General features: G+C 54.6%; 26 non-coding genes across 26 annotated transcripts; all 26 read left to right on the forward strand.

The window, feature by feature from the left end:
- The first annotated feature begins 558 nt into the window (after window positions 1-558).
- On the forward strand, window positions 559-674 carry LOC138563834 (U5 spliceosomal RNA). The gene has a single exon (XR_011299808.1). It is a non-coding gene; the product is annotated as a U5 spliceosomal RNA (small nuclear RNA).
- A 776-nt stretch (window positions 675-1,450) lies between these two features.
- LOC138565057 (U5 spliceosomal RNA) lies at window positions 1,451-1,566 on the forward strand. The gene has a single exon (XR_011300977.1). It is a non-coding gene; the product is annotated as a U5 spliceosomal RNA (small nuclear RNA).
- A 799-nt stretch (window positions 1,567-2,365) lies between these two features.
- On the forward strand, window positions 2,366-2,481 carry LOC138563835 (U5 spliceosomal RNA). Its single transcript, XR_011299809.1, has one exon. It is a non-coding gene; the product is annotated as a U5 spliceosomal RNA (small nuclear RNA).
- Window positions 2,482-3,257: 776 nt separating this feature from the next.
- Window positions 3,258-3,373, forward strand: LOC138563836 (U5 spliceosomal RNA). Its single transcript, XR_011299810.1, has one exon. It is a non-coding gene; the product is annotated as a U5 spliceosomal RNA (small nuclear RNA).
- Window positions 3,374-4,165: 792 nt separating this feature from the next.
- LOC138563837 (U5 spliceosomal RNA) lies at window positions 4,166-4,281 on the forward strand. The gene has a single exon (XR_011299811.1). It is a non-coding gene; the product is annotated as a U5 spliceosomal RNA (small nuclear RNA).
- A 776-nt stretch (window positions 4,282-5,057) lies between these two features.
- LOC138563839 (U5 spliceosomal RNA) lies at window positions 5,058-5,173 on the forward strand. Its single transcript, XR_011299813.1, has one exon. It is a non-coding gene; the product is annotated as a U5 spliceosomal RNA (small nuclear RNA).
- Window positions 5,174-5,978: 805 nt separating this feature from the next.
- Window positions 5,979-6,094, forward strand: LOC138563840 (U5 spliceosomal RNA). Its single transcript, XR_011299814.1, has one exon. It is a non-coding gene; the product is annotated as a U5 spliceosomal RNA (small nuclear RNA).
- A 776-nt stretch (window positions 6,095-6,870) lies between these two features.
- Window positions 6,871-6,986, forward strand: LOC138565058 (U5 spliceosomal RNA). The gene has a single exon (XR_011300978.1). It is a non-coding gene; the product is annotated as a U5 spliceosomal RNA (small nuclear RNA).
- A 799-nt stretch (window positions 6,987-7,785) lies between these two features.
- Window positions 7,786-7,901, forward strand: LOC138563841 (U5 spliceosomal RNA). The gene has a single exon (XR_011299815.1). It is a non-coding gene; the product is annotated as a U5 spliceosomal RNA (small nuclear RNA).
- A 776-nt stretch (window positions 7,902-8,677) lies between these two features.
- LOC138565159 (U5 spliceosomal RNA) lies at window positions 8,678-8,793 on the forward strand. Its single transcript, XR_011301069.1, has one exon. It is a non-coding gene; the product is annotated as a U5 spliceosomal RNA (small nuclear RNA).
- Window positions 8,794-9,598: 805 nt separating this feature from the next.
- LOC138563842 (U5 spliceosomal RNA) lies at window positions 9,599-9,714 on the forward strand. The gene has a single exon (XR_011299816.1). It is a non-coding gene; the product is annotated as a U5 spliceosomal RNA (small nuclear RNA).
- A 776-nt stretch (window positions 9,715-10,490) lies between these two features.
- On the forward strand, window positions 10,491-10,606 carry LOC138565059 (U5 spliceosomal RNA). The gene has a single exon (XR_011300979.1). It is a non-coding gene; the product is annotated as a U5 spliceosomal RNA (small nuclear RNA).
- A 799-nt stretch (window positions 10,607-11,405) lies between these two features.
- LOC138563843 (U5 spliceosomal RNA) lies at window positions 11,406-11,521 on the forward strand. Its single transcript, XR_011299817.1, has one exon. It is a non-coding gene; the product is annotated as a U5 spliceosomal RNA (small nuclear RNA).
- Window positions 11,522-12,297: 776 nt separating this feature from the next.
- Window positions 12,298-12,413, forward strand: LOC138563844 (U5 spliceosomal RNA). Its single transcript, XR_011299818.1, has one exon. It is a non-coding gene; the product is annotated as a U5 spliceosomal RNA (small nuclear RNA).
- A 776-nt stretch (window positions 12,414-13,189) lies between these two features.
- Window positions 13,190-13,305, forward strand: LOC138563845 (U5 spliceosomal RNA). Its single transcript, XR_011299819.1, has one exon. It is a non-coding gene; the product is annotated as a U5 spliceosomal RNA (small nuclear RNA).
- Window positions 13,306-14,110: 805 nt separating this feature from the next.
- Window positions 14,111-14,226, forward strand: LOC138563846 (U5 spliceosomal RNA). Its single transcript, XR_011299820.1, has one exon. It is a non-coding gene; the product is annotated as a U5 spliceosomal RNA (small nuclear RNA).
- Window positions 14,227-15,002: 776 nt separating this feature from the next.
- LOC138565061 (U5 spliceosomal RNA) lies at window positions 15,003-15,118 on the forward strand. Its single transcript, XR_011300980.1, has one exon. It is a non-coding gene; the product is annotated as a U5 spliceosomal RNA (small nuclear RNA).
- A 799-nt stretch (window positions 15,119-15,917) lies between these two features.
- Window positions 15,918-16,033, forward strand: LOC138563847 (U5 spliceosomal RNA). Its single transcript, XR_011299821.1, has one exon. It is a non-coding gene; the product is annotated as a U5 spliceosomal RNA (small nuclear RNA).
- A 776-nt stretch (window positions 16,034-16,809) lies between these two features.
- Window positions 16,810-16,925, forward strand: LOC138565160 (U5 spliceosomal RNA). The gene has a single exon (XR_011301070.1). It is a non-coding gene; the product is annotated as a U5 spliceosomal RNA (small nuclear RNA).
- An 805-nt stretch (window positions 16,926-17,730) lies between these two features.
- On the forward strand, window positions 17,731-17,846 carry LOC138563848 (U5 spliceosomal RNA). Its single transcript, XR_011299822.1, has one exon. It is a non-coding gene; the product is annotated as a U5 spliceosomal RNA (small nuclear RNA).
- A 776-nt stretch (window positions 17,847-18,622) lies between these two features.
- Window positions 18,623-18,738, forward strand: LOC138565063 (U5 spliceosomal RNA). The gene has a single exon (XR_011300982.1). It is a non-coding gene; the product is annotated as a U5 spliceosomal RNA (small nuclear RNA).
- Window positions 18,739-19,537: 799 nt separating this feature from the next.
- On the forward strand, window positions 19,538-19,653 carry LOC138563850 (U5 spliceosomal RNA). Its single transcript, XR_011299824.1, has one exon. It is a non-coding gene; the product is annotated as a U5 spliceosomal RNA (small nuclear RNA).
- Window positions 19,654-20,429: 776 nt separating this feature from the next.
- Window positions 20,430-20,545, forward strand: LOC138563851 (U5 spliceosomal RNA). The gene has a single exon (XR_011299825.1). It is a non-coding gene; the product is annotated as a U5 spliceosomal RNA (small nuclear RNA).
- A 776-nt stretch (window positions 20,546-21,321) lies between these two features.
- Window positions 21,322-21,437, forward strand: LOC138563852 (U5 spliceosomal RNA). Its single transcript, XR_011299826.1, has one exon. It is a non-coding gene; the product is annotated as a U5 spliceosomal RNA (small nuclear RNA).
- Window positions 21,438-22,242: 805 nt separating this feature from the next.
- On the forward strand, window positions 22,243-22,358 carry LOC138563853 (U5 spliceosomal RNA). The gene has a single exon (XR_011299827.1). It is a non-coding gene; the product is annotated as a U5 spliceosomal RNA (small nuclear RNA).
- A 776-nt stretch (window positions 22,359-23,134) lies between these two features.
- Window positions 23,135-23,250, forward strand: LOC138565064 (U5 spliceosomal RNA). Its single transcript, XR_011300983.1, has one exon. It is a non-coding gene; the product is annotated as a U5 spliceosomal RNA (small nuclear RNA).
- Window positions 23,251-23,776: the final 526 nt, after the last annotated feature.

The raw sequence follows: 23,776 nt of genomic DNA on the forward strand, positions 1-23,776 counted from the left end.
AGCTAGCATCCAGGAGGATATGGCCCCAGTGGGCAGGGGTTTGGGCCCGGGCCCCGATCGGCTGACGAACGCCTGACAAACGCCGTTCTTTGCCCGCTGGCAGCCCAGGAGGCCCAGCACCCGTGCAAGACAGGGTGAGGGCGGAAAATGATCCCTGTGTCCTGAGAAAGGAGAGAGCGGGCTGCTTCTTCAACATCCTGGGGGAGGAGCCCCATCTCTGGGGCCCAAAAGAAAATCTCACGCCTGCCTCCCAGAAGCCCTAGACCTTATGTAAACGAGGGGAGTCCTCAGGCAAAGGCAGACTCTGCCTGCCTTTTGGCCAATGTCACATGGCCTGCGGTCTGGAGAAATTTGCATACCCACAATCCCCTGCCAGGTTTCATGACTTTGGATGGGATTGCTTGCAAATAAAGTCATTCTGCCACGGGTTCGGAGCCCGATAGCATTCTCCATTCGCTTCATCTCAAAAAGCGTCATCGTGTGCACTGCTTCACTAAGTCACCCTGAGCTAGTGAGGTGTTGCATTTTTTGCGGCCGCAGTCGGGGCCACTAGAGCGCATACTCTGGTTTCTCTTCAAACCGAATAAATCTTTCGCCTTTTACTAAAGATTTCCGTGGAGAGGAACATTAAAGAGTTTCACTCAATTTTTTGAAGCCCTGCCAAGTGCAGGGTTACCTATGCTGGTTAAAAAAAAAAAGAAACAGAGCAAATGAAAGCGCAAAGCCTGCTTTTCAGCTGTTGGCTTGCACCCCCCAGCTGTCAGTCAGCCTTTGCAGGGGTCCTTGCAGCACAGCCAGGCTGATGCCTTGCAGTGGTAGCCAGAGGGGGGAGCCTTTAGCTAATGCTTGCTGCTGTCGCCACCTGCTGGTGAGCCAGCAGAGGCTGGCTCCAAGCTAGCATCCAGGAGGATATGGCCCCAGTGGGCAGGGGTTTGGGCCCGGGCCCCGATCGGCTGACGAACGCCTGACAAACGCCGTCCTTTGCCCGCTGGCAGCCCAGGAGGCCCAGCACCCGTGCAAGACAGGGTGAGGGCGGAAAATGACCCCTGTGTCCTGAGAAAGGAGAGAGCGGGCTGCTTCTTCAACATCCTGGGGGAGGAGCCCCATCTCTGGGGCCCAAAAGAAAATCTCACGCCTGCCTCCCAGAAGCCCTAGACCTTATGTAAACGAGGGGAGTCCTCAAGCAAAAGCAGACTCTGCCTGCCTTTTGGCCAATGTTACATGGCCTGCGGTCTGGAGAAATTTGCATACCCACAATCCCCTGCCAGGTTTCATGACTTTGGATGGGATTGCTTGCAAATAAAGTCATTCTGCCACGGGTTCGGAGCCCGATGGCATTCTCCATTCGCTTCATCTCAAAAAGCGTCATCGTGTGCACTGCTTCACTAAGTCACCCTGAGCTAGTGAGGTGTTGCATTTTTTGCGGCCGCAGTCGGGGCCACTAGAGCGCATACTCTGGTTTCTCTTCAAACCGAATAAATCTTTCGCCTTTTACTAAAGATTTCCGTGGAGAGGAACATTAAAGAGTTTCACTCAATGTTTTGAAGCCCTGCCAAGTGCAGGGTTACCTATGCTGGTTAAAAAGAAACAGAGCAAATGAAAGCGCAAAGCCTGCTTTTCAGCTGTTGGCTTGCACCCCCCAGCTGTCAGTCAGCCTTTGCAGGGGTCCTCGCAGCACAGCCAGGCTGATGCCTTGCAGTGGTAGCCAGAGGGGGGAGCCTTAAGCTAATGCTTGCTGCTGTCGCCACCTGCTGGTGAGCCAGCAGAGGCTGGCTCCAAGCTAGCATCCAGGAGGATATGGCCCCAGTGGGCAGGGGTTTGGGCCCGGGCCCCGATCGCCTGACAAACGCCTGACAAACGCCGTCCTTTGCCCGGCGGGCTTTGCCCTGGCGGGCAAAAGAACCTGGCAGCCCAGGAGGCCCAGCACCCGTGCAAGACAGGGTGAGGGCGGAAAATGACCCCTGTGTCCTGAGAAAGGAGAGAGCGGGCTGCTTTTTCAACATCCTGGGGGAGGAGCCCCATCTCTGGGGCCCAAAAGAAAATCTCACGCCTGCCTCCCAGAAGCCCTAGACCTTATGTAAACGAGGGGAGTCCTCAGGCAAAGGCAGACTCTGCCTGCCTTTTGGCCAATGTCACATGGCCTGCGGTCTGGAGAAATTTGCATACCCACAATCCCCTGCCAGGTTTCATGACTTTGGATGGGATTGCTTGCAAATAAAGTCATTCTGCCACGGGTTCGGAGCCCGATAGCATTCTCCATTCGCTTCATCTCAAAAAGCGTCATCGTGTGCACTGCTTCACTAAGTCACCCTGAGCTAGTGAGGTGTTGCATTTTTTGCGGCCGCAGTCGGGGCCACTAGAGCGCATACTCTGGTTTCTCTTCAAACCGAATAAATCTTTCGCCTTTTACTAAAGATTTCCGTGGAGAGGAACATTAAAGAGTTTCACTCAATTTTTTGAAGCCCTGCCAAGTGCAGGGTTACCTATGCTGGTTAAAAAAAAAAAGAAACAGAGCAAATGAAAGCGCAAAGCCTGCTTTTCAGCTGTTGGCTTGCACCCCCCAGCTGTCAGTCAGCCTTTGCAGGGGTCCTCGCAGCACAGCCAGGCTGATGCTTTGCAGTGGTAGCCAGAGGGGGGAGCCTTTAGCTAATGCTTGCTGCTGTCGCCACCTGCTGGTGAGCCAGCAGAGGCTGGCTCCAAGCTAGCATCCAGGAGGATATGGCCCCAGTGGGCAGGGGTTTGGGCCCGGGCCCCGATCGGCTGACGAACGCCTGACAAACGCCGTTCTTTGCCCGCTGGCAGCCCAGGAGGCCCAGCACCCGTGCAAGACAGGGTGAGGGCGGAAAATGATCCCTGTGTCCTGAGAAAGGAGAGAGCGGGCTGCTTCTTCAACATCCTGGGGGAGGAGCCCCATCTCTGGGGCCCAAAAGAAAATCTCACGCCTGCCTCCCAGAAGCCCTAGACCTTATGTAAACGAGGGGAGTCCTCAGGCAAAGGCAGACTCTGCCTGCCTTTTGGCCAATGTCACATGGCCTGCGGTCTGGAGAAATTTGCATACCCACAATCCCCTGCCAGGTTTCATGACTTTGGATGGGATTGCTTGCAAATAAAGTCATTCTGCCATGGGTTCGGAGCCCGATAGCATTCTCCATTCGCTTCATCTCAAAAAGCGTCATCGTGTGCACTGCTTCACTAAGTCACCCTGAGCTAGTGAGGTGTTGCATTTTTTGCGGCCGCAGTCGGGGCCACTAGAGCGCATACTCTGGTTTCTCTTCAAACCGAATAAATCTTTCGCCTTTTACTAAAGATTTCCGTGGAGAGGAACATTAAAGAGTTTCACTCAATTTTTTGAAGCCCTGCCAAGTGCAGGGTTACCTATGCTGGTTAAAAAAAAAAAGAAACAGAGCAAATAAAAGCGCAAAGCCTGCTTTTCAGCTGTTGGCTTGCACCCCCCAGCTGTCAGTCAGCCTTTGCAGGGGTCCTCGCAGCACAGCCAGGCTGATGCCTTGCAGTGGTAGCCAGAGGGGGGAGCCTTTAGCTAATGCTTGCTGCTGTTGCCACCTGCTGGTGAGCCAGCAGAGGCTGGCTCCAAGCTAGCATCCAGGAGGATATGGCCCCAGTGGGCAGGGGTTTGGGCCCGGGACGAACGCCTGACAAACGCCGTCCTTTGCCCGGCGGGCTTTGCCCTGGCGGGCAAAAGAACCTGGCAGCCCAGGAGGCCCAGCACCCGTGCAAGACAGGGTGAGGGCGGAAAATGACCCCTGTGTCCTGAGAAAGGAGAGAGCGGGCTGCTTTTTCAACATCCTGGGGGAGGAGCCCCATCTCTGGGGCCCAAAAGAAAATCTCACGCCTGCCTCCCAGAAGCCCTAGACCTTATGTAAACGAGGGGAGTCCTCAGGCAAAGGCAGACTCTGCCTGCCTTTTGGCCAATGTCACATGGCCTGCGGTCTGGAGAAATTTGCATACCCACAATCCCCTGCCAGGTTTCATGACTTTGGATGGGATTGCTTGCAAATAAAGTCATTCTGCCACGGGTTCGGAGCCCGATAGCATTCTCCATTCGCTTCATCTCAAAAAGCGTCATCGTGTGCACTGCTTCACTAAGTCACCCTGAGCTAGTGAGGTGTTGCATTTTTTGCGGCCGCAGTCGGGGCCACTAGAGCGCATACTCTGGTTTCTCTTCAAACCGAATAAATCTTTCGCCTTTTACTAAAGATTTCCGTGGAGAGGAACATTAAAGAGTTTCACTCAATTTTTTGAAGCCCTGCCAAGTGCAGGGTTACCTATGCTGGTTAAAAAAAAAAAGAAACAGAGCAAATGAAAGCGCAAAGCCTGCTTTTCAGCTGTTGGCTTGCACCCCCCAGCTGTCAGTCAGCCTTTGCAGGGGTCCTCGCAGCACAGCCAGGCTGATGCTTTGCAGTGGTAGCCAGAGGGGGGAGCCTTTAGCTAATGCTTGCTGCTGTCGCCACCTGCTGGTGAGCCAGCAGAGGCTGGCTCCAAGCTAGCATCCAGGAGGATATGGCCCCAGTGGGCAGGGGATTGGGCCCGGGCCCCGATCGGCTGACGAACGCCTGACAAACGCCGTTCTTTGCCCGCTGGCAGCCCAGGAGGCCCAGCACCCGTGCAAGACAGGGTGAGGGCGGAAAATGATCCCTGTGTCCTGAGAAAGGAGAGAGCGGGCTGCTTCTTCAACATCCTGGGGGAGGAGCCCCATCTCTGGGGCCCAAAAGAAAATCTCACGCCTGCCTCCCAGAAGCCCTAGACCTTATGTAAACGAGGGGAGTCCTCAGGCAAAGGCAGACTCTGCCTGCCTTTTGGCCAATGTCACATGGCCTGCGGTCTGGAGAAATTTGCATACCCACAATCCCCTGCCAGGTTTCATGACTTTGGATGGGATTGCTTGCAAATAAAGTCATTCTGCCACGGGTTCGGAGCCCGATAGCATTCTCCATTCGCTTCATCTCAAAAAGCGTCATCGTGTGCACTGCTTCACTAAGTCACCCTGAGCTAGTGAGGTGTTGCATTTTTTGCGGCCGCAGTCGGGGCCACTAGAGCGCATACTCTGGTTTCTCTTCAAACCGAATAAATCTTTCGCCTTTTACTAAAGATTTCCGTGGAGAGGAACATTAAAGAGTTTCACTCAATTTTTTGAAGCCCTGCCAAGTGCAGGGTTACCTATGCTGGTTAAAAAAAAAAAGAAACAGAGCAAATAAAAGCGCAAAGCCTGCTTTTCAGCTGTTGGCTTGCACCCCCCAGCTGTCAGTCAGCCTTTGCAGGGGTCCTCGCAGCACAGCCAGGCTGATGCCTTGCAGTGGTAGCCAGAGGGGGGAGCCTTTAGCTAATGCTTGCTGCTGTTGCCACCTGCTGGTGAGCCAGCAGAGGCTGGCTCCAAGCTAGCATCCAGGAGGATATGGCCCCAGTGGGCAGGGGTTTGGGCCCGGGCCCCGATCGGCTGACGAACGCCTGACAAACGCCGTCCTTTGCCCGGCGGGCTTTGCCCTGGCGGGCAAAAGAACCTGGCAGCCCAGGAGGCCCAGCACCCGTGCAAGACAGGGTGAGGGCGGAAAATGACCCCTGTGTCCTGAGAAAGGAGAGAGCGGGCTGCTTTTTCAACATCCTGGGGGAGGAGCCCCATCTCTGGGGCCCAAAAGAAAATCTCACGCCTGCCTCCCAGAAGCCCTAGACCTTATGTAAACGAGGGGAGTCCTCAGGCAAAGGCAGACTCTGCCTGCCTTTTGGCCAATGTCACATGGCCTGCGGTCTGGAGAAATTTGCATACCCACAATCCCCTGCCAGGTTTCATGACTTTGGATGGGATTGCTTGCAAATAAAGTCATTCTGCCACGGGTTCGGAGCCCGATAGCATTCTCCATTCGCTTCATCTCAAAAAGCGTCATCGTGTGCACTGCTTCACTAAGTCACCCTGAGCTAGTGAGGTGTTGCATTTTTTGCGGCCGCAGTCGGGGCCACTAGAGCGCATACTCTGGTTTCTCTTCAAACCGAATAAATCTTTCGCCTTTTACTAAAGATTTCCGTGGAGAGGAACATTAAAGAGTTTCACTCAATTTTTTGAAGCCCTGCCAAGTGCAGGGTTACCTATGCTGGTTAAAAAAAAAAAGAAACAGAGCAAATGAAAGCGCAAAGCCTGCTTTTCAGCTGTTGGCTTGCACCCCCCAGCTGTCAGTCAGCCTTTGCAGGGGTCCTTGCAGCACAGCCAGGCTGATGCCTTGCAGTGGTAGCCAGAGGGGGGAGCCTTTAGCTAATGCTTGCTGCTGTCGCCACCTGCTGGTGAGCCAGCAGAGGCTGGCTCCAAGCTAGCATCCAGGAGGATATGGCCCCAGTGGGCAGGGGTTTGGGCCCGGGCCCCGATCGGCTGACGAACGCCTGACAAACGCCGTCCTTTGCCCGCTGGCAGCCCAGGAGGCCCAGCACCCGTGCAAGACAGGGTGAGGGCGGAAAATGACCCCTGTGTCCTGAGAAAGGAGAGAGCGGGCTGCTTCTTCAACATCCTGGGGGAGGAGCCCCATCTCTGGGGCCCAAAAGAAAATCTCACGCCTGCCTCCCAGAAGCCCTAGACCTTATGTAAACGAGGGGAGTCCTCAAGCAAAAGCAGACTCTGCCTGCCTTTTGGCCAATGTTACATGGCCTGCGGTCTGGAGAAATTTGCATACCCACAATCCCCTGCCAGGTTTCATGACTTTGGATGGGATTGCTTGCAAATAAAGTCATTCTGCCACGGGTTCGGAGCCCGATGGCATTCTCCATTCGCTTCATCTCAAAAAGCGTCATCGTGTGCACTGCTTCACTAAGTCACCCTGAGCTAGTGAGGTGTTGCATTTTTTGCGGCCGCAGTCGGGGCCACTAGAGCGCATACTCTGGTTTCTCTTCAAACCGAATAAATCTTTCGCCTTTTACTAAAGATTTCCGTGGAGAGGAACATTAAAGAGTTTCACTCAATGTTTTGAAGCCCTGCCAAGTGCAGGGTTACCTATGCTGGTTAAAAAGAAACAGAGCAAATGAAAGCGCAAAGCCTGCTTTTCAGCTGTTGGCTTGCACCCCCCAGCTGTCAGTCAGCCTTTGCAGGGGTCCTCGCAGCACAGCCAGGCTGATGCCTTGCAGTGGTAGCCAGAGGGGGGAGCCTTTAGCTAATGCTTGCTGCTGTCGCCACCTGCTGGTGAGCCAGCAGAGGCTGGCTCCAAGCTAGCATCCAGGAGGATATGGCCCCAGTGGGCAGGGGTTTGGGCCCGGGCCCCGATCGGCTGACGAACGCCTGACAAACGCCGTCCTTTGCCCGGCGGGCTTTGCCCTGGCGGGCAAAAGAACCTGGCAGCCCAGGAGGCCCAGCACCCGTGCAAGACAGGGTGAGGGCGGAAAATGACCCCTGTGTCCTGAGAAAGGAGAGAGCGGGCTGCTTTTTCAACATCCTGGGGGAGGAGCCCCATCTCTGGGGCCCAAAAGAAAATCTCACGCCTGCCTCCCAGAAGCCCTAGACCTTATGTAAACGAGGGGAGTCCTCAGGCAAAGGCAGACTCTGCCTGCCTTTTGGCCAATGTCACATGGCCTGCGGTCTGGAGAAATTTGCATACCCACAATCCCCTGCCAGGTTTCATGACTTTGGATGGGATTGCTTGCAAATAAAGTCATTCTGCCACGGGTTCGGAGCCCGATAGCATTCTCCATTCGCTTCATCTCAAAAAGCGTCATCGTGTGCACTGCTTCACTAAGTCACCCTGAGCTAGTGAGGTGTTGCATTTTTTGCGGCCGCAGTCGGGGCCACTAGAGCGCATACTCTGGTTTCTCTTCAAACCGAATAAATCTTTCGCCTTTTACTAAAGATTTCCGTGGAGAGGAACATTAAAGAGTTTCACTCAATTTTTTGAAGCCCTGCCAAGTGCAGGGTTACCTATGCTGGTTAAAAAAAAAAAGAAACAGAGCAAATGAAAGCGCAAAGCCTGCTTTTCAGCTGTTGGCTTGCACCCCCCAGCTGTCAGTCAGCCTTTGCAGGGGTCCTCGCAGCACAGCCAGGCTGATGCTTTGCAGTGGTAGCCAGAGGGGGGAGCCTTTAGCTAATGCTTGCTGCTGTCGCCACCTGCTGGTGAGCCAGCAGAGGCTTGCTCCAAGCTAGCATCCAGGAGGATATGGCCCCAGTGGGCAGGGGTTTGGGCCCGGGCCCCGATCGGCTGACGAACGCCTGACAAACGCCGTTCTTTGCCCGCTGGCAGCCCAGGAGGCCCAGCACCCGTGCAAGACAGGGTGAGGGCGGAAAATGATCCCTGTGTCCTGAGAAAGGAGAGAGCGGGCTGCTTCTTCAACATCCTGGGGGAGGAGCCCCATCTCTGGGGCCCAAAAGAAAATCTCACGCCTGCCTCCCAGAAGCCCTAGACCTTATGTAAACGAGGGGAGTCCTCAGGCAAAGGCAGACTCTGCCTGCCTTTTGGCCAATGTCACATGGCCTGCGGTCTGGAGAAATTTGCATACCCACAATCCCCTGCCAGGTTTCATGACTTTGGATGGGATTGCTTGCAAATAAAGTCATTCTGCCACGGGTTCGGAGCCCGATAGCATTCTCCATTCGCTTCATCTCAAAAAGCGTCATCGTGTGCACTGCTTCACTAAGTCACCCTGAGCTAGTGAGGTGTTGCATTTTTTGCGGCCGCAGTCGGGGCCACTAGAGCGCATACTCTGGTTTCTCTTCAAACCGAATAAATCTTTCGCCTTTTACTAAAGATTTCTGTGGAGAGGAACATTAAAGAGTTTCACTCAATTTTTTGAAGCCCTGCCAAGTGCAGGGTTACCTATGCTGGTTAAAAAAAAAAAGAAACAGAGCAAATAAAAGCGCAAAGCCTGCTTTTCAGCTGTTGGCTTGCACCCCCCAGCTGTCAGTCAGCCTTTGCAGGGGTCCTCGCAGCACAGCCAGGCTGATGCCTTGCAGTGGTAGCCAGAGGGGGGAGCCTTTAGCTAATGCTTGCTGCTGTTGCCACCTGCTGGTGAGCCAGCAGAGGCTGGCTCCAAGCTAGCATCCAGGAGGATATGGCCCCAGTGGGCAGGGGTTTGGGCCCGGGCCCCGATCGGCTGACGAACGCCTGACAAACGCCGTCCTTTGCCCGGCGGGCTTTGCCCTGGCGGGCAAAAGAACCTGGCAGCCCAGGAGGCCCAGCACCCGTGCAAGACAGGGTGAGGGCGGAAAATGACCCCTGTGTCCTGAGAAAGGAGAGAGCGGGCTGCTTTTTCAACATCCTGGGGGAGGAGCCCCATCTCTGGGGCCCAAAAGAAAATCTCACGCCTGCCTCCCAGAAGCCCTAGACCTTATGTAAACGAGGGGAGTCCTCAGGCAAAGGCAGACTCTGCCTGCCTTTTGGCCAATGTCACATGGCCTGCGGTCTGGAGAAATTTGCATACCCACAATCCCCTGCCAGGTTTCATGACTTTGGATGGGATTGCTTGCAAATAAAGTCATTCTGCCACGGGTTCGGAGCCCGATAGCATTCTCCATTCGCTTCATCTCAAAAAGCGTCATCGTGTGCACTGCTTCACTAAGTCACCCTGAGCTAGTGAGGTGTTGCATTTTTTGCGGCCGCAGTCGGGGCCACTAGAGCGCATACTCTGGTTTCTCTTCAAACCGAATAAATCTTTCGCCTTTTACTAAAGATTTCCGTGGAGAGGAACATTAAAGAGTTTCACTCAATTTTTTGAAGCCCTGCCAAGTGCAGGGTTACCTATGCTGGTTAAAAAAAAAAAGAAACAGAGCAAATGAAAGCGCAAAGCCTGCTTTTCAGCTGTTGGCTTGCACCCCCCAGCTGTCAGTCAGCCTTTGCAGGGGTCCTTGCAGCACAGCCAGGCTGATGCCTTGCAGTGGTAGCCAGAGGGGGGAGCCTTTAGCTAATGCTTGCTGCTGTCGCCACCTGCTGGTGAGCCAGCAGAGGCTGGCTCCAAGCTAGCATCCAGGAGGATATGGCCCCAGTGGGCAGGGGTTTGGGCCCGGGCCCCGATCGGCTGACGAACGCCTGACAAACGCCGTCCTTTGCCCGCTGGCAGCCCAGGAGGCCCAGCACCCGTGCAAGACAGGGTGAGGGCGGAAAATGACCCCTGTGTCCTGAGAAAGGAGAGAGCGGGCTGCTTCTTCAACATCCTGGGGGAGGAGCCCCATCTCTGGGGCCCAAAAGAAAATCTCACGCCTGCCTCCCAGAAGCCCTAGACCTTATGTAAACGAGGGGAGTCCTCAAGCAAAAGCAGACTCTGCCTGCCTTTTGGCCAATGTTACATGGCCTGCGGTCTGGAGAAATTTGCATACCCACAATCCCCTGCCAGGTTTCATGACTTTGGATGGGATTGCTTGCAAATAAAGTCATTCTGCCACGGGTTCGGAGCCCGATGGCATTCTCCATTCGCTTCATCTCAAAAAGCGTCATCGTGTGCACTGCTTCACTAAGTCACCCTGAGCTAGTGAGGTGTTGCATTTTTTGCGGCCGCAGTCGGGGCCACTAGAGCGCATACTCTGGTTTCTCTTCAAACCGAATAAATCTTTCGCCTTTTACTAAAGATTTCCGTGGAGAGGAACATTAAAGAGTTTCACTCAATGTTTTGAAGCCCTGCCAAGTGCAGGGTTACCTATGCTGGTTAAAAAGAAACAGAGCAAATGAAAGCGCAAAGCCTGCTTTTCAGCTGTTGGCTTGCACCCCCCAGCTGTCAGTCAGCCTTTGCAGGGGTCCTCGCAGCACAGCCAGGCTGATGCCTTGCAGTGGTAGCCAGAGGGGGGAGCCTTTAGCTAATGCTTGCTGCTGTCGCCACCTGCTGGTGAGCCAGCAGAGGCTGGCTCCAAGCTAGCATCCAGGAGGATATGGCCCCAGTGGGCAGGGGTTTGGGCCCGGGCCCCGATCGCCTGACAAACGCCTGACAAACGCCGTCCTTTGCCCGGCGGGCTTTGCCCTGGCGGGCAAAAGAACCTGGCAGCCCAGGAGGCCCAGCACCCGTGCAAGACAGGGTGAGGGCGGAAAATGACCCCTGTGTCCTGAGAAAGGAGAGAGCGGGCTGCTTTTTCAACATCCTGGGGGAGGAGCCCCATCTCTGGGGCCCAAAAGAAAATCTCACGCCTGCCTCCCAGAAGCCCTAGACCTTATGTAAACGAGGGGAGTCCTCAGGCAAAGGCAGACTCTGCCTGCCTTTTGGCCAATGTCACATGGCCTGCGGTCTGGAGAAATTTGCATACCCACAATCCCCTGCCAGGTTTCATGACTTTGGATGGGATTGCTTGCAAATAAAGTCATTCTGCCACGGGTTCGGAGCCCGATAGCATTCTCCATTCGCTTCATCTCAAAAAGCGTCATCGTGTGCACTGCTTCACTAAGTCACCCTGAGCTAGTGAGGTGTTGCATTTTTTGCGGCCGCAGTCGGGGCCACTAGAGCGCATACTCTGGTTTCTCTTCAAACCGAATAAATCTTTCGCCTTTTACTAAAGATTTCCGTGGAGAGGAACATTAAAGAGTTTCACTCAATTTTTTGAAGCCCTGCCAAGTGCAGGGTTACCTATGCTGGTTAAAAAAAAAAAGAAACAGAGCAAATGAAAGCGCAAAGCCTGCTTTTCAGCTGTTGGCTTGCACCCCCCAGCTGTCAGTCAGCCTTTGCAGGGGTCCTCGCAGCACAGCCAGGCTGATGCTTTGCAGTGGTAGCCAGAGGGGGGAGCCTTTAGCTAATGCTTGCTGCTGTCGCCACCTGCTGGTGAGCCAGCAGAGGCTGGCTCCAAGCTAGCATCCAGGAGGATATGGCCCCAGTGGGCAGGGGTTTGGGCCCGGGCCCCGATCGGCTGACGAACGCCTGACAAACGCCGTTCTTTGCCCGCTGGCAGCCCAGGAGGCCCAGCACCCGTGCAAGACAGGGTGAGGGCGGAAAATGACCCCTGTGTCCTGAGAAAGGAGAGAGCGGGCTGCTTTTTCAACATCCTGGGGGAGGAGCCCCATCTCTGGGGCCCAAAAGAAAATCTCACGCCTGCCTCCCAGAAGCCCTAGACCTTATGTAAACGAGGGGAGTCCTCAGGCAAAGGCAGACTCTGCCTGCCTTTTGGCCAATGTCACATGGCCTGCGGTCTGGAGAAATTTGCATACCCACAATCCCCTGCCAGGTTTCATGACTTTGGATGGGATTGCTTGCAAATAAAGTCATTCTGCCACGGGTTCGGAGCCCGATAGCATTCTCCATTCGCTTCATCTCAAAAAGCGTCATCGTGTGCACTGCTTCACTAAGTCACCCTGAGCTAGTGAGGTGTTGCATTTTTTGCGGCCGCAGTCGGGGCCACTAGAGCGCATACTCTGGTTTCTCTTCAAACCGAATAAATCTTTCGCCTTTTACTAAAGATTTCCGTGGAGAGGAACATTAAAGAGTTTCACTCAATTTTTTGAAGCCCTGCCAAGTGCAGGGTTACCTATGCTGGTTAAAAAAAAAAAGAAACAGAGCAAATGAAAGCGCAAAGCCTGCTTTTCAGCTGTTGGCTTGCACCCCCCAGCTGTCAGTCAGCCTTTGCAGGGGTCCTCGCAGCACAGCCAGGCTGATGCTTTGCAGTGGTAGCCAGAGGGGGGAGCCTTTAGCTAATGCTTGCTGCTGTCGCCACCTGCTGGTGAGCCAGCAGAGGCTGGCTCCAAGCTAGCATCCAGGAGGATATGGCCCCAGTGGGCAGGGGTTTGGGCCCGGGCCCCGATCGGCTGACGAACGCCTGACAAACGCCGTTCTTTGCCCGCTGGCAGCCCAGGAGGCCCAGCACCCGTGCAAGACAGGGTGAGGGCGGAAAATGATCCCTGTGTCCTGAGAAAGGAGAGAGCGGGCTGCTTCTTCAACATCCTGGGGGAGGAGCCCCATCTCTGGGGCCCAAAAGAAAATCTCACGCCTGCCTCCCAGAAGCCCTAGACCTTATGTAAACGAGGGGAGTCCTCAGGCAAAGGCAGACTCTGCCTGCCTTTTGGCCAATGTCACATGGCCTGCGGTCTGGAGAAATTTGCATACCCACAATCCCCTGCCAGGTTTCATGACTTTGGATGGGATTGCTTGCAAATAAAGTCATTCTGCCACGGGTTCGGAGCCCGATAGCATTCTCCATTCGCTTCATCTCAAAAAGCGTCATCGTGTGCACTGCTTCACTAAGTCACCCTGAGCTAGTGAGGTGTTGCATTTTTTGCGGCCGCAGTCGGGGCCACTAGAGCGCATACTCTGGTTTCTCTTCAAACCGAATAAATCTTTCGCCTTTTACTAAAGATTTCCGTGGAGAGGAACATTAAAGAGTTTCACTCAATTTTTTGAAGCCCTGCCAAGTGCAGGGTTACCTATGCTGGTTAAAAAAAAAAAGAAACAGAGCAAATAAAAGCGCAAAGCCTGCTTTTCAGCTGTTGGCTTGCACCCCCCAGCTGTCAGTCAGCCTTTGCAGGGGTCCTCGCAGCACAGCCAGGCTGATGCCTTGCAGTGGTAGCCAGAGGGGGGAGCCTTTAGCTAATGCTTGCTGCTGTTGCCACCTGCTGGTGAGCCAGCAGAGGCTGGCTCCAAGCTAGCATCCAGGAGGATATGGCCCCAGTGGGCAGGGGTTTGGGCCCGGGCCCCGATCGGCTGACGAACGCCTGACAAACGCCGTCCTTTGCCCGGCGGGCTTTGCCCTGGCGGGCAAAAGAACCTGGCAGCCCAGGAGGCCCAGCACCCGTGCAAGACAGGGTGAGGGCGGAAAATGACCCCTGTGTCCTGAGAAAGGAGAGAGCGGGCTGCTTTTTCAACATCCTGGGGGAGGAGCCCCATCTCTGGGGCCCAAAAGAAAATCTCACGCCTGCCTCCCAGAAGCCCTAGACCTTATGTAAACGAGGGGAGTCCTCAGGCAAAGGCAGACTCTGCCTGCCTTTTGGCCAATGTCACATGGCCTGCGGTCTGGAGAAATTTGCATACCCACAATCCCCTGCCAGGTTTCATGACTTTGGATGGGATTGCTTGCAAATAAAGTCATTCTGCCACGGGTTCGGAGCCCGATAGCATTCTCCATTCGCTTCATCTCAAAAAGCGTCATCGTGTGCACTGCTTCACTAAGTCACCCTGAGCTAGTGAGGTGTTGCATTTTTTGCGGCCGCAGTCGGGGCCACTAGAGCGCATACTCTGGTTTCTCTTCAAACCGAATAAATCTTTCGCCTTTTACTAAAGATTTCCGTGGAGAGGAACATTAAAGAGTTTCACTCAATTTTTTGAAGCCCTGCCAAGTGCAGGGTTACCTATGCTGGTTAAAAAAAAAAAGAAACAGAGCAAATGAAAGCGCAAAGCCTGCTTTTCAGCTGTTGGCTTGTACCCCCCAGCTGTCAGTCAGCCTTTGCAGGGGTCCTTGCAGCACAGCCAGGCTGATGCCTTGCAGTGGTAGCCAGAGGGGGGAGCCTTTAGCTAATGCTTGCTGCTGTCGCCACCTGCTGGTGAGCCAGCAGAGGCTGGCTCCAAGCTAGCATCCAGGAGGATATGGCCCCAGTGGGCAGGGGTTTGGGCCCGGGCCCCGATCGGCTGACGAACGCCTGACAAACGCCGTCCTTTGCCCGCTGGCAGCCCAGGAGGCCCAGCACCCGTGCAAGACAGGGTGAGGGCGGAAAATGACCCCTGTGTCCTGAGAAAGGAGAGAGCGGGCTGCTTCTTCAACATCCTGGGGGAGGAGCCCCATCTCTGGGGCCCAAAAGAAAATCTCACGCCTGCCTCCCAGAAGCCCTAGACCTTATGTAAACGAGGGGAGTCCTCAAGCAAAAGCAGACTCTGCCTGCCTTTTGGCCAATGTTACATGGCCTGCGGTCTGGAGAAATTTGCATACCCACAATCCCCTGCCAGGTTTCATGACTTTGGATGGGATTGCTTGCAAATAAAGTCATTCTGCCACGGGTTCGGAGCCCGATGGCATTCTCCATTCGCTTCATCTCAAAAAGCGTCATCGTGTGCACTGCTTCACTAAGTCACCCTGAGCTAGTGAGGTGTTGCATTTTTTGCGGCCGCAGTCGGGGCCACTAGAGCGCATACTCTGGTTTCTCTTCAAACCGAATAAATCTTTCGCCTTTTACTAAAGATTTCCGTGGAGAGGAACATTAAAGAGTTTCACTCAATGTTTTGAAGCCCTGCCAAGTGCAGGGTTACCTATGCTGGTTAAAAAGAAACAGAGCAAATGAAAGCGCAAAGCCTGCTTTTCAGCTGTTGGCTTGCACCCCCCAGCTGTCAGTCAGCCTTTGCAGGGGTCCTCGCAGCACAGCCAGGCTGATGCCTTGCAGTGGTAGCCAGAGGGGGGAGCCTTTAGCTAATGCTTGCTGCTGTCGCCACCTGCTGGTGAGCCAGCAGAGGCTGGCTCCAAGCTAGCATCCAGGAGGATATGGCCCCAGTGGGCAGGGGTTTGGGCCCGGGCCCCGATCGCCTGACAAACGCCTGACAAACGCCGTCCTTTGCCCGGCGGGCTTTGCCCTGGCGGGCAAAAGAACCTGGCAGCCCAGGAGGCCCAGCACCCGTGCAAGACAGGGTGAGGGCGGAAAATGACCCCTGTGTCCTGAGAAAGGAGAGAGCGGGCTGCTTTTTCAACATCCTGGGGGAGGAGCCCCATCTCTGGGGCCCAAAAGAAAATCTCACGCCTGCCTCCCAGAAGCCCTAGACCTTATGTAAACGAGGGGAGTCCTCAGGCAAAGGCAGACTCTGCCTGCCTTTTGGCCAATGTCACATGGCCTGCGGTCTGGAGAAATTTGCATACCCACAATCCCCTGCCAGGTTTCATGACTTTGGATGGGATTGCTTGCAAATAAAGTCATTCTGCCACGGGTTCGGAGCCCGATAGCATTCTCCATTCGCTTCATCTCAAAAAGCGTCATCGTGTGCACTGCTTCACTAAGTCACCCTGAGCTAGTGAGGTGTTGCATTTTTTGCGGCCGCAGTCGGGGCCACTAGAGCGCATACTCTGGTTTCTCTTCAAACCGAATAAATCTTTCGCCTTTTACTAAAGATTTCCGTGGAGAGGAACATTAAAGAGTTTCACTCAATTTTTTGAAGCCCTGCCAAGTGCAGGGTTACCTATGCTGGTTAAAAAAAAAAAGAAACAGAGCAAATGAAAGCGCAAAGCCTGCTTTTCAGCTGTTGGCTTGCACCCCCCAGCTGTCAGTCAGCCTTTGCAGGGGTCCTCGCAGCACAGCCAGGCTGATGCTTTGCAGTGGTAGCCAGAGGGGGGAGCCTTTAGCTAATGCTTGCTGCTGTCGCCACCTGCTGGTGAGCCAGCAGAGGCTTGCTCCAAGCTAGCATCCAGGAGGATATGGCCCCAGTGGGCAGGGGTTTGGGCCCGGGCCCCGATCGGCTGACGAACGCCTGACAAACGCCGTTCTTTGCCCGCTGGCAGCCCAGGAGGCCCAGCACCCGTGCAAGACAGGGTGAGGGCGGAAAATGATCCCTGTGTCCTGAGAAAGGAGAGAGCGGGCTGCTTCTTCAACATCCTGGGGGAGGAGCCCCATCTCTGGGGCCCAAAAGAAAATCTCACGCCTGCCTCCCAGAAGCCCTAGACCTTATGTAAACGAGGGGAGTCCTCAGGCAAAGGCAGACTCTGCCTGCCTTTTGGCCAATGTCACATGGCCTGCGGTCTGGAGAAATTTGCATACCCACAATCCCCTGCCAGGTTTCATGACTTTGGATGGGATTGCTTGCAAATAAAGTCATTCTGCCACGGGTTCGGAGCCCGATAGCATTCTCCATTCGCTTCATCTCAAAAAGCGTCATCGTGTGCACTGCTTCACTAAGTCACCCTGAGCTAGTGAGGTGTTGCATTTTTTGCGGCCGCAGTCGGGGCCACTAGAGCGCATACTCTGGTTTCTCTTCAAACCGAATAAATCTTTCGCCTTTTACTAAAGATTTCTGTGGAGAGGAACATTAAAGAGTTTCACTCAATTTTTTGAAGCCCTGCCAAGTGCAGGGTTACCTATGCTGGTTAAAAAAAAAAAGAAACAGAGCAAATAAAAGCGCAAAGCCTGCTTTTCAGCTGTTGGCTTGCACCCCCCAGCTGTCAGTCAGCCTTTGCAGGGGTCCTCGCAGCACAGCCAGGCTGATGCCTTGCAGTGGTAGCCAGAGGGGGGAGCCTTTAGCTAATGCTTGCTGCTGTTGCCACCTGCTGGTGAGCCAGCAGAGGCTGGCTCCAAGCTAGCATCCAGGAGGATATGGCCCCAGTGGGCAGGGGTTTGGGCCCGGGCCCCGATCGGCTGACGAACGCCTGACAAACGCCGTCCTTTGCCCGGCGGGCTTTGCCCTGGCGGGCAAAAGAACCTGGCAGCCCAGGAGGCCCAGCACCCGTGCAAGACAGGGTGAGGGCGGAAAATGACCCCTGTGTCCTGAGAAAGGAGAGAGCGGGCTGCTTTTTCAACATCCTGGGGGAGGAGCCCCATCTCTGGGGCCCAAAAGAAAATCTCACGCCTGCCTCCCAGAAGCCCTAGACCTTATGTAAACGAGGGGAGTCCTCAGGCAAAGGCAGACTCTGCCTGCCTTTTGGCCAATGTCACATGGCCTGCGGTCTGGAGAAATTTGCATACCCACAATCCCCTGCCAGGTTTCATGACTTTGGATGGGATTGCTTGCAAATAAAGTCATTCTGCCACGGGTTCGGAGCCCGATAGCATTCTCCATTCGCTTCATCTCAAAAAGCGTCATCGTGTGCACTGCTTCACTAAGTCACCCTGAGCTAGTGAGGTGTTGCATTTTTTGCGGCCGCAGTCGGGGCCACTAGAGCGCATACTCTGGTTTCTCTTCAAACCGAATAAATCTTTCGCCTTTTACTAAAGATTTCCGTGGAGAGGAACATTAAAGAGTTTCACTCAATTTTTTGAAGCCCTGCCAAGTGCAGGGTTACCTATGCTGGTTAAAAAAAAAAAGAAACAGAGCAAATGAAAGCGCAAAGCCTGCTTTTCAGCTGTTGGCTTGCACCCCCCAGCTGTCAGTCAGCCTTTGCAGGGGTCCTTGCAGCACAGCCAGGCTGATGCCTTGCAGTGGTAGCCAGAGGGGGGAGCCTTTAGCTAATGCTTGCTGCTGTCGCCACCTGCTGGTGAGCCAGCAGAGGCTGGCTCCAAGCTAGCATCCAGGAGGATATGGCCCCAGTGGGCAGGGGTTTGGGCCCGGGCCCCGATCGGCTGACGAACGCCTGACAAACGCCGTCCTTTGCCCGCTGGCAGCCCAGGAGGCCCAGCACCCGTGCAAGACAGGGTGAGGGCGGAAAATGACCCCTGTGTCCTGAGAAAGGAGAGAGCGGGCTGCTTCTTCAACATCCTGGGGGAGGAGCCCCATCTCTGGGGCCCAAAAGAAAATCTCACGCCTGCCTCCCAGAAGCCCTAGACCTTATGTAAACGAGGGGAGTCCTCAAGCAAAAGCAGACTCTGCCTGCCTTTTGGCCAATGTTACATGGCCTGCGGTCTGGAGAAATTTGCATACCCACAATCCCCTGCCAGGTTTCATGACTTTGGATGGGATTGCTTGCAAATAAAGTCATTCTGCCACGGGTTCGGAGCCCGATGGCATTCTCCATTCGCTTCATCTCAAAAAGCGTCATCGTGTGCACTGCTTCACTAAGTCACCCTGAGCTAGTGAGGTGTTGCATTTTTTGCGGCCGCAGTCGGGGCCACTAGAGCGCATACTCTGGTTTCTCTTCAAACCGAATAAATCTTTCGCCTTTTACTAAAGATTTCCGTGGAGAGGAACATTAAAGAGTTTCACTCAATGTTTTGAAGCCCTGCCAAGTGCAGGGTTACCTATGCTGGTTAAAAAGAAACAGAGCAAATGAAAGCGCAAAGCCTGCTTTTCAGCTGTTGGCTTGCACCCCCCAGCTGTCAGTCAGCCTTTGCAGGGGTCCTCGCAGCACAGCCAGGCTGATGCCTTGCAGTGGTAGCCAGAGGGGGGAGCCTTTAGCTAATGCTTGCTGCTGTCGCCACCTGCTGGTGAGCCAGCAGAGGCTGGCTCCAAGCTAGCATCCAGGAGGATATGGCCCCAGTGGGCAGGGGTTTGGGCCCGGGCCCCGATCGCCTGACAAACGCCTGACAAACGCCGTCCTTTGCCCGGCGGGCTTTGCCCTGGCGGGCAAAAGAACCTGGCAGCCCAGGAGGCCCAGCACCCGTGCAAGACAGGGTGAGGGCGGAAAATGACCCCTGTGTCCTGAGAAAGGAGAGAGCGGGCTGCTTTTTCAACATCCTGGGGGAGGAGCCCCATCTCTGGGGCCCAAAAGAAAATCTCACGCCTGCCTCCCAGAAGCCCTAGACCTTATGTAAACGAGGGGAGTCCTCAGGCAAAGGCAGACTCTGCCTGCCTTTTGGCCAATGTCACATGGCCTGCGGTCTGGAGAAATTTGCATACCCACAATCCCCTGCCAGGTTTCATGACTTTGGATGGGATTGCTTGCAAATAAAGTCATTCTGCCACGGGTTCGGAGCCCGATAGCATTCTCCATTCGCTTCATCTCAAAAAGCGTCATCGTGTGCACTGCTTCACTAAGTCACCCTGAGCTAGTGAGGTGTTGCATTTTTTGCGGCCGCAGTCGGGGCCACTAGAGCGCATACTCTGGTTTCTCTTCAAACCGAATAAATCTTTCGCCTTTTACTAAAGATTTCCGTGGAGAGGAACATTAAAGAGTTTCACTCAATTTTTTGAAGCCCTGCCAAGTGCAGGGTTACCTATGCTGGTTAAAAAAAAAAAGAAACAGAGCAAATGAAAGCGCAAAGCCTGCTTTTCAGCTGTTGGCTTGCACCCCCCAGCTGTCAGTCAGCCTTTGCAGGGGTCCTCGCAGCACAGCCAGGCTGATGCTTTGCAGTGGTAGCCAGAGGGGGGAGCCTTTAGCTAATGCTTGCTGCTGTCGCCACCTGCTGGTGAGCCAGCAGAGGCTGGCTCCAAGCTAGCATCCAGGAGGATATGGCCCCAGTGGGCAGGGGTTTGGGCCCGGGCCCCGATCGGCTGACGAACGCCTGACAAACGCCGTTCTTTGCCCGCTGGCAGCCCAGGAGGCCCAGCACCCGTGCAAGACAGGGTGAGGGCGGAAAATGACCCCTGTGTCCTGAGAAAGGAGAGAGCGGGCTGCTTTTTCAACATCCTGGGGGAGGAGCCCCATCTCTGGGGCCCAAAAGAAAATCTCACGCCTGCCTCCCAGAAGCCCTAGACCTTATGTAAACGAGGGGAGTCCTCAGGCAAAGGCAGACTCTGCCTGCCTTTTGGCCAATGTCACATGGCCTGCGGTCTGGAGAAATTTGCATACCCACAATCCCCTGCCAGGTTTCATGACTTTGGATGGGATTGCTTGCAAATAAAGTCATTCTGCCACGGGTTCGGAGCCCGATAGCATTCTCCATTCGCTTCATCTCAAAAAGCGTCATCGTGTGCACTGCTTCACTAAGTCACCCTGAGCTAGTGAGGTGTTGCATTTTTTGCGGCCGCAGTCGGGGCCACTAGAGCGCATACTCTGGTTTCTCTTCAAACCGAATAAATCTTTCGCCTTTTACTAAAGATTTCCGTGGAGAGGAACATTAAAGAGTTTCACTCAATTTTTTGAAGCCCTGCCAAGTGCAGGGTTACCTATGCTGGTTAAAAAAAAAAAGAAACAGAGCAAATGAAAGCGCAAAGCCTGCTTTTCAGCTGTTGGCTTGCACCCCCCAGCTGTCAGTCAGCCTTTGCAGGGGTCCTCGCAGCACAGCCAGGCTGATGCTTTGCAGTGGTAGCCAGAGGGGGGAGCCTTTAGCTAATGCTTGCTGCTGTCGCCACCTGCTGGTGAGCCAGCAGAGGCTGGCTCCAAGCTAGCATCCAGGAGGATATGGCCCCAGTGGGCAGGGGTTTGGGCCCGGGCCCCGATCGGCTGACGAACGCCTGACAAACGCCGTTCTTTGCCCGCTGGCAGCCCAGGAGGCCCAGCACCCGTGCAAGACAGGGTGAGGGCGGAAAATGATCCCTGTGTCCTGAGAAAGGAGAGAGCGGGCTGCTTCTTCAACATCCTGGGGGAGGAGCCCCATCTCTGGGGCCCAAAAGAAAATCTCACGCCTGCCTCCCAGAAGCCCTAGACCTTATGTAAACGAGGGGAGTCCTCAGGCAAAGGCAGACTCTGCCTGCCTTTTGGCCAATGTCACATGGCCTGCGGTCTGGAGAAATTTGCATACCCACAATCCCCTGCCAGGTTTCATGACTTTGGATGGGATTGCTTGCAAATAAAGTCATTCTGCCACGGGTTCGGAGCCCGATAGCATTCTCCATTCGCTTCATCTCAAAAAGCGTCATCGTGTGCACTGCTTCACTAAGTCACCCTGAGCTAGTGAGGTGTTGCATTTTTTGCGGCCGCAGTCGGGGCCACTAGAGCGCATACTCTGGTTTCTCTTCAAACCGAATAAATCTTTCGCCTTTTACTAAAGATTTCCGTGGAGAGGAACATTAAAGAGTTTCACTCAATTTTTTGAAGCCCTGCCAAGTGCAGGGTTACCTATGCTGGTTAAAAAAAAAAAGAAACAGAGCAAATAAAAGCGCAAAGCCTGCTTTTCAGCTGTTGGCTTGCACCCCCCAGCTGTCAGTCAGCCTTTGCAGGGGTCCTCGCAGCACAGCCAGGCTGATGCCTTGCAGTGGTAGCCAGAGGGGGGAGCCTTTAGCTAATGCTTGCTGCTGTTGCCACCTGCTGGTGAGCCAGCAGAGGCTGGCTCCAAGCTAGCATCCAGGAGGATATGGCCCCAGTGGGCAGGGGTTTGGGCCCGGGCCCCGATCGGCTGACGAACGCCTGACAAACGCCGTCCTTTGCCCGGCGGGCTTTGCCCTGGCGGGCAAAAGAACCTGGCAGCCCAGGAGGCCCAGCACCCGTGCAAGACAGGGTGAGGGCGGAAAATGACCCCTGTGTCCTGAGAAAGGAGAGAGCGGGCTGCTTTTTCAACATCCTGGGGGAGGAGCCCCATCTCTGGGGCCCAAAAGAAAATCTCACGCCTGCCTCCCAGAAGCCCTAGACCTTATGTAAACGAGGGGAGTCCTCAGGCAAAGGCAGACTCTGCCTGCCTTTTGGCCAATGTCACATGGCCTGCGGTCTGGAGAAATTTGCATACCCACAATCCCCTGCCAGGTTTCATGACTTTGGATGGGATTGCTTGCAAATAAAGTCATTCTGCCACGGGTTCGGAGCCCGATAGCATTCTCCATTCGCTTCATCTCAAAAAGCGTCATCGTGTGCACTGCTTCACTAAGTCACCCTGAGCTAGTGAGGTGTTGCATTTTTTGCGGCCGCAGTCGGGGCCACTAGAGCGCATACTCTGGTTTCTCTTCAAACCGAATAAATCTTTCGCCTTTTACTAAAGATTTCCGTGGAGAGGAACATTAAAGAGTTTCACTCAATTTTTTGAAGCCCTGCCAAGTGCAGGGTTACCTATGCTGGTTAAAAAAAAAAAGAAACAGAGCAAATGAAAGCGCAAAGCCTGCTTTTCAGCTGTTGGCTTGTACCCCCCAGCTGTCAGTCAGCCTTTGCAGGGGTCCTTGCAGCACAGCCAGGCTGATGCCTTGCAGTGGTAGCCAGAGGGGGGAGCCTTTAGCTAATGCTTGCTGCTGTCGCCACCTGCTGGTGAGCCAGCAGAGGCTGGCTCCAAGCTAGCATCCAGGAGGATATGGCCCCAGTGGGCAGGGGTTTGGGCCCGGGCCCCGATCGGCTGACGAACGCCTGACAAACGCCGTCCTTTGCCCGCTGGCAGCCCAGGAGGCCCAGCACCCGTGCAAGACAGGGTGAGGGCGGAAAATGACCCCTGTGTCCTGAGAAAGGAGAGAGCGGGCTGCTTCTTCAACATCCTGGGGGAGGAGCCCCATCTCTGGGGCCCAAAAGAAAATCTCACGCCTGCCTCCCAGAAGCCCTAGACCTTATGTAAACGAGGGGAGTCCTCAAGCAAAAGCAGACTCTGCCTGCCTTTTGGCCAATGTTACATGGCCTGCGGTCTGGAGAAATTTGCATACCCACAATCCCCTGCCAGGTTTCATGACTTTGGATGGGATTGCTTGCAAATAAAGTCATTCTGCCACGGGTTCGGAGCCCGATGGCATTCTCCATTCGCTTCATCTCAAAAAGCGTCATCGTGTGCACTGCTTCACTAAGTCACCCTGAGCTAGTGAGGTGTTGCATTTTTTGCGGCCGCAGTCGGGGCCACTAGAGCGCATACTCTGGTTTCTCTTCAAACCGAATAAATCTTTCGCCTTTTACTAAAGATTTCCGTGGAGAGGAACATTAAAGAGTTTCACTCAATGTTTTGAAGCCCTGCCAAGTGCAGGGTTACCTATGCTGGTTAAAAAGAAACAGAGCAAATGAAAGCGCAAAGCCTGCTTTTCAGCTGTTGGCTTGCACCCCCCAGCTGTCAGTCAGCCTTTGCAGGGGTCCTCGCAGCACAGCCAGGCTGATGCCTTGCAGTGGTAGCCAGAGGGGGGAGCCTTTAGCTAATGCTTGCTGCTGTCGCCACCTGCTGGTGAGCCAGCAGAGGCTGGCTCCAAGCTAGCATCCAGGAGGATATGGCCCCAGTGGGCAGGGGTTTGGGCCCGGGCCCCGATCGCCTGACAAACGCCTGACAAACGCCGTCCTTTGCCCGGCGGGCTTTGCCCTGGCGGGCAAAAGAACCTGGCAGCCCAGGAGGCCCAGCACCCGTGCAAGACAGGGTGAGGGCGGAAAATGACCCCTGTGTCCTGAGAAAGGAGAGAGCGGGCTGCTTTTTCAACATCCTGGGGGAGGAGCCCCATCTCTGGGGCCCAAAAGAAAATCTCACGCCTGCCTCCCAGAAGCCCTAGACCTTATGTAAACGAGGGGAGT

The sequence above is a fragment of the Ambystoma mexicanum genome, chromosome 1q (genome assembly GCF_040938575.1).
Source record: "Ambystoma mexicanum isolate Mex_15411 chromosome 1q, UKY_AmexF1_1, whole genome shotgun sequence".
Lineage (NCBI taxonomy): Eukaryota > Metazoa > Chordata > Amphibia > Caudata > Ambystomatidae > Ambystoma > Ambystoma mexicanum.